Raw genomic sequence first — 18,737 nt, forward strand, 5'->3', positions numbered from 1 at the left:
GTGATTTCTTTTACATTTATTTTTTCTATCATGAGCGTATTACAATGGAAACTTCCAAAGGGACGCCGGCCCCACCCTGTGTGCTGGCTTCTACGGCTCCCTGTCATGTCCTCCGCACCCTCTCCTCTCCCATGAACACAGTTCCTAGAGACCTTGAGTCCACATCCCTGCGGCTCTGCACACTGCGCATCCATTTGTGTCTCCAGTGCCATGTGGATGACTTCCCCACGTGTTTCCCCCTCTACACAGTTGAGGAACAGAGAAGATCTCCACTTGCCAACGAACACAGCACTAGTGAAGCCAATTATTGCGACATCCACTGATAAAGTTCAGGGGGAATTAAATTTTTTGGTCCATGGGTGCAAATCGCCTGCAGGCACCTTTACTGTCTCAGTGCTCTCCTCAGGAGGCTGCTGTTGGTGGCCAGGGATTTTGCCATGGCAGAGTTCTCACAGATTCACAAACAATAGCACTCAGCTGTCTGCCTCTCTGGCAGCAGGACGGACATTCGCAGCTTTGGACTCACTTTCTTCCAAATATGAACACTTTCAAAGACAGGGATCTGCCAATGACTTTACCAGGAGGGCCTTGCAGGAGCTGTCACCGCTGTGGCATGCAAGAAAGCAAGAGTCCTCCAGGAAGCCGGCCAAGAGGCGCCTTCTCCTAGGCCAAACATGGGCAACGTGAGAATAAGAATACACAAAATCAGAAGAACTAACAGGAGGCTGTGAGGAACTCCCCCAAAATAATGAGGAAGCTGGAGAATAAGACCAGCCTGGTCTGAGTAAGGGCTGCTCTGTTGGAGGCACAGGAGTGCAGAGGCAGCGAGACCTGCGGAAGACCCCTAGCTGTGCTGGGCGGCGACTCCAGTGAAAAGCTGCTAATCAAACACATCTGAATTCACACTACTTTTAAAATAAGTCTGTAAAGGCAAAACAGGTTAATAGTATTTTGACACTAACCTTGTAGTTATAACAGATACTTTAAGAGGTCAGTCCCAGTTGCCACGGTGACTGCAGCTCAGGCACTGCAGAAGTACGTGAAGACAACAGTGAGGGAGTCGCAGCCTGGAAGGGTGGGTCCCAAAGTCTCACTGGCTGATAGGGTTTGGCTGTGTCCCCCCACCCAAATCTCACCTTGAATTGTAGCTCCCATAATCCCCACGTGTTGTGGGAGGGACCTGGTAAGAGGTAACTGAATTACAGGAGTGGGTTTCTCTTGTGCTGTTCTTGTGATAGTGAAACCATCACAAGATCTGACGGTTTTATAAAGGGCAGCTCCCCTGCACATGCTCTCTCATCTGCCGCCCCGTAAGATGTGTCTTTGCTCCTCCTTCGCCTTCCACCACGACTGTGAGGCCTCCCCACCCATGTGGAACTGTGAGTCCATTAAACCTCTTTTGTTTTATAAACTACCCAGTCTCGTTTAAGTCTTTATTAGCAGTGTGAGAATGGACTAATGGACTGGCAAATACCAGGGACAAATGTGATGGTGGTTGTAACAAGAAGGATGACAATCCCTGCCTACTGAGCACACGGTGTGCCGGACGCTGCAGCGCATGTGGGTGGAGAGGCCTCACTCAGTCTCACAGTGACCCCACGAGGCAGGCGTCCCTGCCTCAAGCTACAAATAAGGAAACTGAGGCTTGAGAAGAATCAGTGACCTGTACAAGATCACGCAGTTAATAAGCAATCAGGGCTGTGTTGGCAACACAGACAGAACTTTCAAGCCCTTATCAGCAACATGGAAATAAGTAACTCAAAGGTTAATTCCAGAAAGCTTCCTTACTCAAAGTGCATCTTGGCATTGATTTCACACGCAGCAAGCCTCATCCAAAGCAATGCTAAAAAATTTCATCACCCCAGCCCCATCCCCAGGCACCTGCTTGTCAGGTTTTAAGGTGATAAAGAAAGAGGAAGGATCATGTAAACACCCACAAAGAAATACAAGGGGGCTATCTAACTATTTTGAAATTAATCCCCTAGACTTTGGAATGAGGACACTGAGGAAAAGGTTACCGCAGGTTTGAGTCTGTCACCAATCTGCATCCCAGCCCCAGCAGGACCTACAGGTAACAAATCAAAGGGCTGTGTCCTGGTTGCTCCTGCAGGCCTGGCCAACACTTTCTCTTAAGCGGCACCCACTGACCCGGTGCTTGGCAGCCTCCTCACCTTCCCTCTTCGCTTGCTACATCTGATCCTTCAACAAGGCAGGAATCCTGCGTCTACAGGCTTCTCCAGGAGCAATCTCTCTGTCAGGCTAATGAAACAACAGCTACTCCCCAGGAGAGTCCTGGAATCTTTGCTGAATCCTGGAAGCCCCAGGCAGCCACAAGACCCAGAATCTTTGCGTCACAGTTGAAGCCAGAGGTAGGGCCCCAGCAGGGGCCACTGGACCTTGCAGGAATGCCCCCACATCCCACCCACGGGATGTTCTGGACCCCACTTCTGTTATTGAGGTGAGGCTTTATTGTATTTCAAAAGTGTAGTACTTGGCCGGGCGCGGTGGCTCAAGCCTGTAATCCCAGCACTTTGGGAGGCCGAGGCGGGCGGATCACGAGGTCAGGAGATCGAGACCATCCTGGCTAACACGGTGAAACCCCGTCTCTACTAAAAAAATACAAAAAACTAGCCGGGCGAGGTGGCGGGCGCCTGTAGTCCCAGCTACTCGGGAGGCTGAGGCAGGAGAATGGCGTAAACCCGGGAGGCGGAGTTTGCAGTGAGCTGAGATCTGGCCACTGCACTCCAGCCTGGGTGACAGAGTGAGACTCCTTCTCAAAAAAAAAAAAAAAAAGTGTAGTACTTAGGAAAAAGTCAATATAGTTGTATCTAGGAAGTAAAGATTTGTTTAATAAACTATTCAAAACTTCAGTGTATCCTATTGCAATAATACTGACACCAAGTAAGAGAAAGGATGACAATACCCACCAGAGGGAAGTTAAGACCATCTTCCTAAGTAAATCAGAACCAGTGCCTGCATAGAATGCACTGCTCAAAGATATTTAAAAGCAGTGAAAACACAGATGCGACCTGCTGTGTTTGTGACGTGCCCTCCGAGTGTGATTTCATAGGACAGTTTCCCAAATCGCACCCTTCTGTGTGCAGATTTCCAAGCTCTGCCATATCCATGTGCTCTGAATTATTTTCTACCTAGGGCGTCTTCAACAGACTCATTAAGTACATTTAAATGTAAAATACGTTTACACTTAAATACATTTAAATACATCTGTGTGAGACTGCAGGTCCATCGTGCTGCTCATTGTTTTCTACAGCACACTAAAATAAATTAGTAACTATTTGTTAAAATATCCATCCAGGTACCACCTAGAGCCCTGTCATACCCCTCTGATCATCATGCACTGGCACTGGGTGTGACACCTTCCCCATGGGAACATGGCAGGGCAACTCAGGAAGAGTCAGAGGACAGTGGGAGTCAGAACAGAGTGGGCAGCACAGTGCTCAGCCCCACCCGGGCTGCAGTGTCCTGAAATGTCAGCACGCTGGCATTTTATCCTACTCCTTTTATTAGGGAACCTGAAATTTAAAAACATAGGCAGGCCCCGCTTCTCAACACGGGTAATTTCCTGTCTCGAGTGCATTCTCACCGAAGCAGACCTTCCTATGAGAGATGGACGCCATAGTTTGGGTTAACACGAAAAGCTTGAGCAGTAACCAAGACGGAACTCTTTAAACTTCAAGCAATGTTTTTACAATTAATTTTTTTCTAATTATAAAAGTAATCCGTGTAGATTGCAGACCATTTGAAAAATACAGGAAAACACAAAGAAGGAAAGAAAATTTACGCAGAGATAACCACTACTATGAAGTGGGCACTCATTTCCACTAGGAAAAATTCCTAGGGGAGGAATTAGGGAATCAAATATTGAGTTTTCCTGTCAAATGTGGTGCCAGCTGTCCTGGCTGGCCACACATAGCCCACGTGCCAGGCCAGCCTGCGCCCCTCCATCCCTCCACACACATCCAGAGCCAGGGGCCCAAGTGGCCTCTCCCACAGCTAAGGTTCAGCAGAGCCAAGGGTGGCTGCCGGGCTCTCTGGTGCCCTCTGCATGCATCGCTACCTCCTGGGAATGGGCCGGGACTGCAGAGTGGGAGAGCGCTTAGGAAGGCTTGGTGGAGACAAACTGGCAAAGTGTTTTTTAATGCCACAAAACCAAATACATGCAAGAAAGCTGTAAAAATTGGAGGAAAATGACAGTCAAAGGGACTCTGCCCTTGGATCACCATGACAGCGTCTTTAATTCTTGCCTGAATTTAAGGAAATAAAGCTTAAAATCAAGAGTGATGAATTATCAGATTTTAAAAATTTCTTTCCTTTTTGCCAGGAAAAAACAAATTCAAAGAGTAGGCCTCACAGAGATGTTCTCACAAGAATCAAATCAATTCAGACTCATATATTTTAAGTTAAAATGAAGCGTTTGATATGTATATATATCTTTGTCAATTCCCTGCTTTACCTGATTTTTTTCACTTATTTGACCAAATATTTCAACAAACATAAAGGCTCCCGAGTGTTCAGCAAGTTTCTGCATCTAGTCACATGCTTTTTCATGTCCCTTAGTGGGGTTTCACATTTCTGTTTGCTTTACAAATGTGTGCATGGTGGGTTTTATATTTTTATGCTCTCAGACTTACCAGTCCTCCCATCTCTGGTTTCTGCCTTTGGTATCATGCTGACATCTCTCAACTGACCCAATTTTTTCCTATAGTTCCTTACAAAATTTGTTGTTTCTTCAATATAAATTTTGTACTCATTTCTTGACCTAACGAGTCCTGGGTATTTAAGATGCTGGGTTGTTATTTTGAACAGGCTCCCCCTCACTCTTGCTTGCAAGGTGGTTATTGCTAGCATCTGGGAATGCTATTGGATTTCTATACTAATTTTACTCATCATCATTGCAATTTCCTCTCTTAATTTTACTAACTTTGAGTCCATCCTTTGGGGTGTTTGGGAAAGTTTTGTGGCTTGAAATTCTGACTCTGGAATCAACCAGACCCGCATTTGCATTCCAGGAGTAGCATCTGCAAGACGTAAGCCTTGGGCAGGTCCCGAGTCTCTGCAAAATGTGTGTGGAATGAGACAGAGTGGCTGGAAAATGTATACAGGGCCTGGCACAAAGAGACACTTGGATGTGTTGTCTGCAGGTGGTGATAGTTTCTTTTTCTTTCTTTCAAATACTGCACATTTTGTTTGTTGATTGCTTTTGCTGCACTGGTAAAGCTTCTAGAGAACCTGTGGATACAGGGGGTCTCCTGCGGCAGCCCTGAGCTGGAGAAGCCCCCTGTTTTTGTGCTGAGGGTGCGGGTGTTTCACCTTCAGGGTCAGGAGGCTCCTCTCAATTCCTGCATGGTGCAGACATCCCTGTGGTCTTCTCTGATAGATTTGGGAGCCTGAGTTGCTTCTGTGGCTGAAGAAGTCCTCGAGTCCCAGTAGGAGGAAGCCAGGGAGCCTTTCAGTGCTGCGTGGATTGGATATGCCATTTGAATACCTTACAGGGACTGCACTTGGCCGAAGTCTGGATGGTTTCTGGGACAGCTGGGCTCAGGGCAGGGTCCTGTCGGGCTCCCTGGGTGTCAGCGGCCCCTGCCCCGCAGGTGCTGCTCTCTGAGCCTCCCCACCCCCACTTCTGCTCCCACCAGGAGGATCTGCTGGCCTGGTGGGGCCCAGGAATGCATAAGGCTTTCCTTCTCCTCCCCCACCTTTCTTCTCTCTTGGTTATCTCTAAGTCTAATGAGTTGTGGAAATGTGTTGGGCAAAAACAGATGTGAAGCCTCCAGGGAGAGGCAGCCTGTCTTCAGCAGGGAGATGTATGACTTTTGATGTACAGCCAGGAGGGTGAATAAAAGCGAGCATGTAGAACACATTCAAGTGCGTTTTCCACTGACTTTAAAAAGCAAAAACATGTTAAGGAAGTTTCCTTTTGTTTCTGGTTATCAATAATTATTTTTCAGGTACGGTGGCTAAATTATATCATTGCCTTTTCGGCAATAATGATGAAAACCAAAGGATTTCCTCTTTTTGACCTACTTCCCTTTCTGATGTGATGAATTAGTGTTTTGAATTGTATAATATATATTAATATGACTATATTTTCTAATATTGAACCAATCTTGCGATCTTAAGATAAACGCAGACAAGTCTTATGTATTATTATTTTACTGTGTGGCTAGATGTGATTTGCTAAAAATTTGATTAGAAATTTTCTTTTAAGTTTTTAAGATCAATTTTATTGAAGTATAATTCATGTATAATAAACCCTTTAGATTGTCCAATTCAGTGACCCACCACAACCAAGACACAGAACGACCCAGCCCTCCCTCCAGACTCTGCAGATCCTCTGCAGCTAGGCCCCTCAGCCCCGCACTTGGAGCCGCTGATCTGCTGTCACTGTGTGTTGGTTTGAATTTTTTGCATCAAATGTGCTACGTTCTGATTATCCACCTTCTGTTGATGAACATTTAGGTGGTTTCCAGGTTTTGGCTGTTGTGCAAATATCTGTGTGACCGTATGTTGCCATTTCTCCTGGATCAACACCTACAAGGGGAATGGCTGCATCATAGATAGGTGGAAACTTTCGAACTGTTTTCCAAAATCGTGCCACGTGCTGGCTTTTCTGGTTGCTCCACATCCTCACTAATACCAGTTATGATCAGTCTTTTTCATTTCACCCTTTCTAGTGGATTTGTACTGGAGTCTCTTTGTGGTTTTAATTTGCATTTTCCTGATATGCTTATTCAACACCCATATATCTTTTATGTCTGTCTAAGTCATTTGCCCACTTTTTCGTTGGGTCGTTTGCCATCTTCTCATTGATGCATAAGAATTATTTTATTGGACACAAGTTTAGATATATGTATTGCAAATATTTTCTCTATTCTGTGATTTGCCTTATTGTTCCCTTAATTGTATCTTTCCCAAAGCAAAAGTTCTAAATTTACCAAGTTTTTCTTTAATAGTTTGTGGTCTTTTGTGTCATAGCGAAGACATATTTGCCTGCTTCTAGATTTTTCTCCTAGAAGTTCTATAGTTTTTGGTTTTACATTTAGGGCTGTGATTCATTTTGAGTTAATTTTGGTATATAACATCAATCAATGTTCAATTTTTCAGCCAGGTGCAGTGGCTCACACCTGTAATCCCAGCACTTTGGGCAGACCACTTGAGGTCAGGAATTCGAGAACAGCCTGGCCAACGTGGTGAAACCCCCATCTCTACTAAAAATACAAAAATTAGCTGGGTGTGGTGGCAGGTGCCTGTAATCCCAGCTACTTGGGAGGCTGAGCCAGGAGAATCGCTTGAACCCAGGAGGTGGAAGTTGCAGTGAGCTGAGAATGCACCACTGCACTCCAGCCTGGAGACAGAGTGAGACTCCGTCTCAAAAAAAAAAAAAAAAAAAAGGATTTTTGTGTTAATAAAGGACATTGGTCTATGGTTTTCTTTTTTTGTTATTGTTTTTGCCTGGTTTTGGTATTAACATTAATTTTGTAAAATAAGTTGGAAAGTGTTCTCTCCTATTCTATTTTCTAAAGGAAATTGGGTAGAATTATAAATTCTTTACACATTTGGTAGAATTCTCCAATAAAACCATCCGGGCCTGGAGATTTCACTTTTGGCAATTTTTAAATTACAGATTCAATTTTCTAAATAGTTGTAAAACTATTCAAATGATCTATTTCATATTAGATGTGTTGGGGTCTTTTTTTTTTTAATGAATTGGTCGATTTCATCTAAGTGGTCCTATTTACATAGAGTTGTTTGCAGTATTCCTTTAATACCCTTTGATATCTGCAGGGTCTTTAGTGATGGCCCCTGTTCATTTCTAATATTGATAACTTATGACTTCTCCCTTTTTGGTCGGTCTGGCTACAGATTTGTCTATTTTATTGATCTTTTTAGAGAAAAAGTTGTTTGTTTCCTTGATTTTTCTCTTTTTTCTTTTTTCAACTTTGTGGATTTCTGCTCTTACCCCTATTGTTTCTTTCCTTCTACTATTTTGGGTAAAATATTATTTTGCTTTTCTTATTCTAGGCTCTGGAGGTGGGAGCTTAGATTATTGATTTGAAACGTTTCTCTTTGCTAATATAGGTATTTAGCATTATAAATTTCCCTGCCAGTACTGCATTTGCTATATCACTTAAATTTTGATTTATATTTTTATTGTCATTCAGTTTAGTGCATTGATTTTCTTTGACTTTCTCTGTCACCCATGGATTCTTTAGAAGAGTACTGTTTAGTTTTCAAGTGGCTGGACATCTTCTTGTTATCTTTCTGTTACTGATTTCTAACTTGATTCTATTGTGGTCAGAGGGCACATTCTCTGTTTTAAATTCTTAAGTCTGTTGAGATTCGTTTTATGGCCTAGGGTATGTTCTATCTTAGTGTACATTCCACTGGCATTTGGAAACAGCATATATTCCGGTGTTGTTGAGTGGGTGTTCTGTAAATGTTGATTAGATTCTATTTGTTGATGGTGTTATTGGGTTCTATGTTCTTGCTGACTTTCTGTCTAGTTATTTTTATCAATTATAGAGAAAAGCATGTTGAAGTCTCCAACTGTAATTGTAGATTTGTCTATTTCTCCTTTATGTTCTATTAATTTTTGCCTCACATACTTTGTATATCACTATTAGGAGCATACATGTCTAGAGTTCATTCCCATGTCTTTTTGGTGGATTGACCCCTTTATCATCATACAATGTCCCTCTCTGTCTCTGGCAATTTTCTCTGTTCTGTCGTCTGTTTTATCTAATGTACTATAATCACTTCTGCTTCTTTTTCGCTTAATGTTTACATGATAAACTTTATTCCATTCTTTAACTTTCAACTCATCTATATTGTTGTGTCTGAAGTGAGTTTCTTGTAACTAACACATAGTTAGGTCACAGTTTTTAATCCATTCTACAAATGTTTGTCTTTAATTAATGTAGTTAGACCATTTACATTTAATGTAATTATTGATATTTTAGGGCCTAAGTCTGACATTTTATTTTTTGTTTTCTGTTTGTTCTGTTTTTCAGTGCTCTTTTTTCCTTTCCTGTCTTCCCATAAGTTACTTGAACAATTTTTATAACTCCTGATAAGTTTGGTTTGTCTATAAGTGTTTTGTCTATAGTGTTTGTAAGTATATCTCTGTATATTACTTTTTAATGATTGCTCTAGATATTACATTTATATAAATAGCTTATCACCGTATACTCGTATCATCATTTTACCACTTCGAGTAAAGTATAGAAACTTCACCTCCCTTTACTGTCTTTTTTGTCTCCTATCTGCAATATAATTGTCATAAATATCTCCTCCAGATATATTCATATTTAGAGCCACAGTGGTTTAATTTTTGCTTCATCAAATATAATTTAGAAAATTTGAGAGGAGAAAAAGGCTACATATACCCTCACTTTTGCTTCCTTGTTCTTCCTTCCTGATATTCTAAGTTTTCCTCTCTGATCATGTTCTTTCTGTGTAGGGAAGCCTCTTTAGCCATTCTTTTTGGATGGACCTGCCAGTGACAAATGTTCTTCGTTTTCTTTCAGTTAAGAATGTCTCAATTTTCCCTTTCAATCCTGAAGCTTATTTTTGCTGAATACAGACTTTTGTGTTGGCGGCTTTGTGTGCTACTTCCTTCTAGCCTCCATGGTTTCTGATGAGAAATCTGTTGCCATTTGAATTGCTTTTCCCTATGGGTAAAATGTCATTTCTCTCTGTGCCTTTACTTTTCAGAAGTTTGACTATGATGTGTCTTGGTACGAATTTTTTTGAATGTATCCTGTTTGGAGTTTTTTCAGCCTCTCATATTTGTAGGTTTATGTCTTTTGCCAAATTTCTTAAGTTTTCAGTCATTTTATTTTTGGTGTTTTTCCAGCTCCATCCTCTTTCTCCTCTCCTTCTGAGATTTGGATGACATGAATTCGGATCTTTTGTTATAGCCCCAGAAGTCCCTGAGGTTCTGTTCATTTTTTTTCCAGTCTATTTTCTCTCTGTTGTTCAGATTGTGTAATTTTTATTGTACTTCTGTTTCGCTGATTCTTTCCACTGTTTCTTCAGTTTTGCTGTGGAGCCAACCCATTGAGGTTATTTGTAAGTAAGGACTTACTACTGCCATTGCGTTGCTTGTTTTCTGGTTGTCTTGTAACTCCTCTCCTCTCCTTCTTTGTTACTGTCATCCTTTGTAGTCAAGTGATTTTCTCTGGTAGTATGTTTTAATTCAGTGCTTTTTATTTTTAGTGTATCTATTATAGGTTTTTGCATTATGATTACTATGAGGCTTACAAAAACACTTTATAGACATTTTGAAGAGATGACAACTATCGTAGATCTCTGTTTGCTTTTTAAATCATTTTTCTCTCTCTTTAATTTATATGGCATTTCATCAGTCTCTTTAAGTTTGCTACTATTTTCCTCTATTAAACTGAACTTTTTATGTCAAATATTGTATTTTTTAGTTTTAAAATTCCATTTGGTTCTGTTTAATATTTTATATTTTCCTGCTTAGATTTTTTATATTTTCATTCATCATAAGCATACCTTTACTTTGCTGAGCACAGTTACAATAGCTGTGTTAAAGTACTTGTCTGGTAACTCCAACAGTCTTTTCATCTCAATGTTGGAAACTGAAAGTTGTCATTTCTTTTGAAGATTGGTAATATTTTTCTTGGTCTTCATATGTCAAATAACTTTGGATTTTATCCCAAATATAAATTTTATGTGTAGTGGCTCTGGATTCTATTTCTCCAGAAAGTGTTGACAAGTTTTGCTTTAGCAGGCAATCACCTTCCTCAAGAGAGGAAGCTTCTAAACCAAGGTGAGTGGTCTGCAGAGCAAAACCAAGGCAGGCAGACCTCCTCTGTCCGAGAGGACTCTCGGCTTCACTCAGGAGGGATTCACACGTGGGCTGACAGGGGAGGAGGCGTTGATCAGGAGATAATTCACACGTGAGCCGATGGTGGAGGAAGCGTGATCAGGAGAGATTCACACAGAATCTGACAGTGGAAGAAGCATTGATTTGGGCAACGGGGCACAGCCAAAGGCTGCTGCACGGACAGAGCAGGGCCATCCACAGGCAAAAGGGCCCCCTCAGATTGCTGGCTGGCTCTGTCTATACCTCCACCTAATTACACGTAAATGAGGGGTGGGTTATTCACGAACCTTCTGGAAAGCGGTGTGGAGGTCATGCGGTCCGGGTAACACAGGCTGCTTCCTTTTCAGTGACCAGCATCATTTGGTGCAGCCCCCAGAGTCTCATGACAACTATCTTGTTCTGCTCAAGAGCCCTGTACGGTCCTCTCTTCTGTGGATGGAAACTGAGGCACAGCAATGACAGCATCAACGAAGTCACCCAGCTCCTGGCCCAGCTGTGCTCTGCAGGAGCCTCCACTTGGGGGCAGAGGCCAAGCAACCCAGCACTTGGAAGCACAGCTCTGGAGCAGCAGCTGAGTTGCGCTGTGAGGAGGCGCCAGGCGGCTGTTTATCCATCGGCCGCTTGCAAGTGACGGGGCGGGTTTACCCTCCTTTTCTGCCCATGATTTGAGCTCTTGGCAAATCAAAGGTTTAAAGATATCAGTTCTTGGAACCACAAAATAAACACGGCATATTTTCCTAATTCCTTTCACCACGCGATGCAATTTATGTGCTAATTGTGTTTACTGGAAGAACTCATGGCTGGTTCAAACAAATCCTTACCGCCTTACCGTGGAAAGAACGTCTCCCCTGCCGTCAGCTGCTGGTGCTGGTGGGATTGGGGTGCAGCACGGAGCACAGAGGCTGGAGCCGGGTCAAACCGGGAGGCAGGAGTGCAGGTGCACTGCTCCGAAGCTCAGCAGGCCCCACAGCATCTGCTGTGCATATAGGGGCTGACCCTAAATCACTGCTTATCGTGGTTCCATCTAAGAGTCCTCGCTGGCAGGATCCCTGCTCCTTAAAAGCACAGTGCAGAGCATCTTAGCCCCGATGGACCACGCATGCCCCAGCTGTGCCTCAGCGAGGAGGGTGAACTCTGGGCCAAGACCCCCTCTCCTGCGGGACGCCTGAGCACGTGTGACTGGGGATGATTGACAAAGTCCCTGGCCAGGTTTGTTCTTCCCAGGCTGTCCCAGTGGCTTCTGAATTTTTGGCCCATGTCTTGGGTGTAGAAACTACAAGAGAATTTTAGTGGAGCAGTGTGTTCTTGGCAAGCAAGTTGGATCATCCCACTGAACTTTTGTGACTTTCCTCTTCGCAGTTATGGTTCCAAACCAGAGTTTCCCTAGGAAATAAACCCTGAGGAAATAAACCCTGAGGGGCCGAAAGGACCTGGGGCCATCGAGGGTGGATGGCCATATCCGGGGGCCTCGATGCCAGTGCCGACTGTTCCCTGCACGCTTCCACGTCCACACCAACATTGCAAGGCTGTGTCACTGACCGAAACAGCTACAGTGATGACACACCTGAGGTGAACACAACTCTGGCAGCATCCTGGCCCCTGATGGGGCAAGTGCATGTGGAATCTGGAACCTTCACAGCTGAGCCTACAAAGGTGCTCATGGCACTCAGAAGGGTTTCTGGGTAGGTAAAGCCCAGGCTAATCACAGGTTCAGTGACCCGACAGTGCTTTTAGGACAGTGACACTAGACGGGACAACCAAGCTCTGTGAGTTACACAATGGGGTGAGTTAGACAGTGGGGTGAGTTGCACAGTGATGGGGTGAGTTACACGGTGGGGTGAGTTACACAGTGGTGTGATTTGCACAGTGGGGTGAGTTACACAATGATGGTGTGATTTGCACAGTGGGGTGAGTTATGCAGTGGGGTGAGTTACACAATGATGGGGTGAGTTACACACTGGGGTGAGTTACACAATGATGGGGTGAGTTACACACTGGGGTGAGTTGCACAATGATGGGTGAGTTACACAGTGGGGTGAGTTACACAATGATGGAGTGAGTTACACAATGATGGGGTGAGTTACGCATTGGTGTGATTTGCACAGTGGGGTGAGTTACACAATGATGGTGTGATTTGCACAGTGGGGTGAGTTACACAGTGATGGGGTAAGTTACGCACTGGGGTGAATTACGCACTGGGGTGAGTTGCACAGTCAGGTGTTACATGGCGGGGTGAGTTGCACACTGGAGACTTCAGGCTTGCTGCCCCTTGCTCTCCCCCGCGCAGATCCAGTGGTAGGAAGTCATTTCAAGCAGCTTGTGAACATTCACAGAAGCAGCTCAGGATCCTGCTGCTTCTGAAAGGGGAGCTGGACAGGTTTCTGCCTCTGACGTGGGGGAGGAGAGAAAACACCTGAATTTTGGTGCCGCCAGATATATCGTGGATCAAGAAGTCGGTATTATTCCATGCTTCTTCCCTCTGTAAAACAAAATGAGATGTCTAGCGGGAGCCTCGCGTTGCCAGTGAAGTCAACCCAGATGTGCAGAAATGAAAAAGAAAATAGCTGGAAAATCTGCCCAGGAGAACAGGGACAGCCAGGAGACACAATGCCAGGGCCGGGGCGCTCCCAGCAGGGCTGGCCTCACGTTGCCACTGGTGTGGAGGGTCCCCAGTGGGGCATGCAGGACATGCCCCGGGAGGCCCGTCGGGGGGTCAGGCAGGCTCACAGGGGAAGCATCTCAGCCCAGTGGAGCGGCCGTCCACACTCGGAGGAGCCCACCTTGTAAGGCCCTGGGAGTTGAGTGACCCTGAGGGCCCCAAGGCTGGGAGCGGATTCAGAGCTTGCACTCTTTGTCCATAGCCATAGCTGGCTGTGTGGGATTCAAATGGAAAATAGAGGGTTCCAGAAACCACGGTGACCGCAGACAGCCCTTCCATCTGCAGGGCACATCAGGGCTCAGAAGTGCTGTCCGGCTTATCAATCATCACCAAGACCTCAGCAGACTGCAAGGGCCCCACAGAGACAGCAGGCGGGGGCCCGGCCTTGGCAATGCTGCACACGTACTAGACCCCAGTAGTCCTGCCACGGCCATGCCCATCTCAGCTGAGGGCACCGAGGTCTGGAGAAGGTCCTCACTTGCTCAAGGACACACGAGGGGTAGATTCGTGCTCAGAGTGTTTCCTGCCTCTCCCAGGGGCCCCTTGATGTCAGGTTTGGGTGATGCTGTCGCCAGTGTCCTAGCCGAGCAGATGCCTCAGGGGCCATCATGTAGTTCCGTCATGTCCCCATCCTCCAGCCCACAGAGCCTCCCATGAGAGGCATCCTTCAGCCTGGGTCCCGGAACTGAGAGGCCGTGGAACAGAGCTCCAGCTGACCATCACGTGCCTGTAGCGAGAGTGAGAAGCACACACTGTCGCTGGAAGCCCAAGACGCAGGAGCCATTTGTTCCTGCAGCTCAAGCTGGCTGATCCCAAGCCAGGCTCAAGCCTGCCAGCCCAGCCCCAGAGCCACTACTTCTGCCCCACAACCCTGCCTCGCAGGGTGACAGGAAGGGCAGTTCTTACGCATCGTAGAGAGGAGGCGGGTGCAGTCACTGCGGTAACAGGAGTTGATAAGAGCCAGTGGGACTGAAGAGCTGCCTGCTGGGGAGCGGCTCTGTGGAATTCCACCCTGGGCACAGCGGGCACACGGGTCACTCTTGGCAGGTGTGGGCACTAATGAGACTTCAGAGGCAGCTGCCTGCTGGGGCCCAGACATTCCGTGGGGCAGTCGGGGCAGTGCCTCACCCCGACACCAGGCCAGCAGAGACTGGGGGACCCCTCCCTTCCCCAGAGTGGGACCATCAGGATGCCCAAAGCTCCCACCTGGTGGTCACTGATTTCGCACTTTGACCTGTCCTCACTCAAAACGTGAGGTCTCTGTGAAGGCGCAGACACCCTGAGAGTCCCAGCATATGGGGGTGCGGCTGATCTCCTTTCCCTCCTGGCAGGACACCCAGAGCCCTGAGCAGCTGTCGTCCAAGATGGTGGCCCCAGAGCCACCTGGCCAGGCTCCCCACGTTTTCCTGAGCTGGGCTCGCATGGCTGGTAAGAGCCCAGGGTACCCCTCCAGCTCTGCCCTCCCAAATCTGGCTGCCTCCAGCTGTTCCCCATGTCAGCCCTGTGATGGGGAGTGCAGAGCGAGGCTTGGAGGGCGGGCGGGGAGCAGGTTCTGATCTCAACTCTTCCGTGCTCTGGGTGAGCAGGGTGGCTGCCTAAGGTCCTGAGGGCCCACAGCGGCCGGTCAGGATCGTTGAGGAGAACGCCTGGAAAGGGTTTCTTGAGTTCTCCGTCCACAGTAGGTGCTCGGTAAACGTCAAAGATTTCCCAAATATTTTTATCGCTGCCAAGCTGAAGCATTTAGAAATGCATCAGTTTCACTCCCCCTTGTGGTTGGACTTGGGCCCAGAAGCTGGCCCCCAAAGTGGCTTCACTTGTAGGACCAAGTGTGAGCCCAGCCCAGCCCACAGCTGCCCCGCAGCCCTGCGACCCATTGGGTTATAAGGTGGAGGCCTCGGAGCTTCTGCTAGGAGTCCCCACCAGCCCCTGAGACAACCAGAGGCCCCGGCAGCAGGCCCCCCACAGACCCTGGGGCCACGGCCCGAAGCGTGGGTTGAAGGGCCCTTGGCGGAAGCCTGGCCTGCAAACATGGGCATCCAAGTTCCTCCATCAAAGTGGTTCCATGCTGGAGCGGACGTGACTGCTTCCTCAAACCAGGAAAAGCTGTCTAAAATTCCGCGTGTCACTGCGGGCCTTCCTCTTCCACCCTCCATTGTCCAGCAGGCATCAGGCCCCAGGCTGGAGGCCACATGCCAGGCTGGCAGGATTTGTCCACTGTAAAGCTCGACAGCCCCTCAGGCCCTGTGCTGCCCGCCCAGATCTCCCCTGCCTCAGGATGCCCTCCGCACCCTCCGAATTCCCAGCCGCTGCTCTGGGGCCCGCGCGGAGGACTTGGGCCTAGCACCTCGAAGCTCCAAAGAGAACGCAGAGAAATTCACACGCGAAGCAGCATTGAATACATGGGAAAGACACGGACGTGTATTTTCAGGGTCAAGTCCAGGTAAACCTCAAGATGTGGCCCTGAGGGGTTTCCTTTTACGGTTTTTACTGCTTTTTAAAAACACTCCTTATTTTCTGAATAGAATGTGACGCCCCACCCTCACCCTGTCCAGGAGGCCCAGCCAGCCCCTCTTCTGTGCCCCCAGACACCCCTGAGAACTCCAGGCACCAGCATTAATATCCTGGAGCCCTGGAGCCCCTGAGTGTGCCAGATACTGAGTGTGCCAGGCCTGAGTGTGTGCCAGGCCCCCAGTGTGCCATGCCCTATGTGTGTTGTGCCCCCAGTGTGCTAGGCACTGAGTGTGCCAGACCCGGAGTGTGCTGTGCCCTGAGTGTGCTGGACCCTGTGTGTGCTGGACCCTGTGTGTGCCAGGCACCGTGTGTGCTGGACTGTGTGTGCGCCAGGCCCTGAGTGTGCAGGACCCTGCATGTGCTGGGCCTGTGGTTGGCAGGCACTGTGTGTGCTGGACCCTGTGTGTGCCAGGCCCCGAGTGTGCAGGACCCTGAGTGTGCTGGGCCTGTGTGTGCCAGACCCTGTGTATGCCAGGCCCTGAGTGTGCTGTGTCCCGTGTGTGCTGGGCCCTAAGTCTGCCAGGCCCTGAGTATGCCAGGCCCTACAGGCAGCGCCTGCAGATGGAGCTCACAGAGAGGCTAGAGGGGGAAATCTGCCTAAAGTCTTGTCTGCTGTCTTCATCCTTCAGTGGATGTGGAATTTAATCTGGCAGATACTTACATGGCTGCTGGATGGTAGAATTGTACAAGGTCCACCCCAGTGAGGAGGGAGCCGTGGGGTGAGGTGGGAATGGAGGATGGGGGCTATGGCCCAGTGGACTCCCCATGTCCACCCCACGTCCACCCAGTAACTCATAAGCCACAAATAGATGTGCCTTGATCTACTTAATGCCTCGTTGCTGGATATTTGGATTGTCTCTTGTTATGCATTTGCCACCCAGAGCCTCATCATTCCTCCTGTCATGACTTTCTGGTGGGAGAGTGGGTCAAAGATGTGAACTCCTGTATTCACCCCTCAGTTTTGTCAGATCGCTTCCGAGGTTGCCCTCTTTGCTGTGGCTGCCGAGTGCAGAGCGGGGCATTCAAGTGGACAGAGTGGTGCTCGGCTTCCCTGCATCTCCTGGGCCATGTGTGCTGACCTGTGCCCACTGCATTGCTCCTGTGTGCCCTGCACATACGACTGTGTCTTTCCCGTGTATTCAGTGCTGCTTCATGTGTGAGTTTCTCTGTGTTCCAAACCCCAACTACAGTGATTTTACAGACAAACCTTAATAGATGTGAAATCTATAAGTAGCTATTAATCTTTGTGTCATATTTACTGCTTTTCCCCCACTCCACTAGCTTCCAGTTCCGCTTTGTGGTTTGTGACTGACCAGTGCATCCAGTTCCTGCTGCAGCAGCTGCAATGTGCACTGTCTTGCAGGAAACCCTCGGGGTGGGGTCTGGGGGCTGCGGGAAGCTGAGCAACGAGGTACGGGAATGGGCAGCTTTGTTTTATTTATTTATTTATTTTACTATTTAATTATCTCACCTTATTACACTTTAATTAAAATATCGATCTTTACACAATACACTTGAACTGTGGAATAAAGCAGGACCAGATGTGGATCCCGGAGCTGACAGTCACTTGCCTCCCACCCAGCCACGTCCTAATTCTCTTTTTGCAAAAGCAACTACTTGTCCCTGTTAAAGCTGTTCCTTCTGCTCATGACTGTTTTATCACAAAATCATATGCCTCTATTTTTGTTGCTTGACTTATCCATTTTTTTAGACATTATCTGTTTATTTCCTGCTGGACAGGCATTTTAGCTCCATCTCCCCTACTTCCACATCCACACTATAATTATATCTCTATTTTTAGTTAAATCCGTAGTTAGTATTTACATTTTCATGACTAAGTTAATATTGCTTATTACTGAGTCAAACAAAGCATGATGGTTATTTTTCATTCCATCAACAGCCTCCCCCTGCCCTTTGCCCACCCTGATAGTTTTGACTTTTTTTTCCTCACAATACATGCTCGTGTGTGTTCATAGTCTCCTGGCTATCTTCTATCTGCCTTCACCCCCAGTGCTCCATTATGCCAGGGAGTCTCCTCAGGATGAGCCCCATGTGCAGCCTCCATTGTGCCACTCTCTCGGATCCAGTGTGCAGCTCTCCTCCTGGGACCTCCCTCCACAACTTTTCTCAGTTGAATCCACTATTTGTTGGATCCCAGGTCTTCCTCTTTATTTTCTCCTTCATTTTGCTGGAGCACATCCTCAAGTAACTTCCTTTTTTTTTTTTTTTTTTGAGACAGAGTCTCGCTCTGTCACCCAGGCTGGAGTGCAGTGACCGGATCTCAGCTCACTGCAAGCTCCTCCTCCCGAGTTTACGCGATTCTCCTGCCTCAGCTTCCCGAGTAGCTGGGACAACAGGCGCCCGTCACCACACCCGGCTAATTTTTTGTATGGTTTTAGTAGAGACGGGGTTTCACCATGTTAGCCAGGATGGTCTCGATCTCCTGACCTTGTGATCTGCCCGTCTCGGCCTCCCAAAGTGCTGGGATTACAGACTTGAGCCACCGTGCCCGGCCCTCAAGTAACTTTCTAAAAGAATTCTAAACAGGTAAATGTTTTGGAAGGTTGAATGCCAGAAAACATCTTTATTCTACCTTCATTCTTGACTCATAATGTTGCTGGAACCAATTTCTAAGTTTGAAATCATTTTTTAGGAGCTAGGAATTGAACTCAAAATTCCAAAATTAGGGTTCTT

At 47.0% G+C, this 18,737-nt stretch overlaps 1 long non-coding RNA gene across 1 annotated transcript; it reads left to right on the forward strand.

Moving 5' to 3' along the window:
• Positions 1-12,322: 12,322 nt before the first annotated feature.
• On the forward strand, positions 12,323-17,355 carry LOC104671363. Its single transcript, XR_004054649.1, has 5 exons — positions 12,323-12,555; positions 13,161-13,232; positions 15,685-15,917; positions 17,003-17,199; positions 17,325-17,355. It is a non-coding gene; the product is annotated as an uncharacterized LOC104671363 (long non-coding RNA).
• Positions 17,356-18,737: the final 1,382 nt, after the last annotated feature.

Source organism: Rhinopithecus roxellana, chromosome 18 (assembly GCF_007565055.1).
Source record: "Rhinopithecus roxellana isolate Shanxi Qingling chromosome 18, ASM756505v1, whole genome shotgun sequence".
Classification (NCBI taxonomy): Eukaryota; Metazoa; Chordata; class Mammalia; order Primates; family Cercopithecidae; genus Rhinopithecus; species Rhinopithecus roxellana.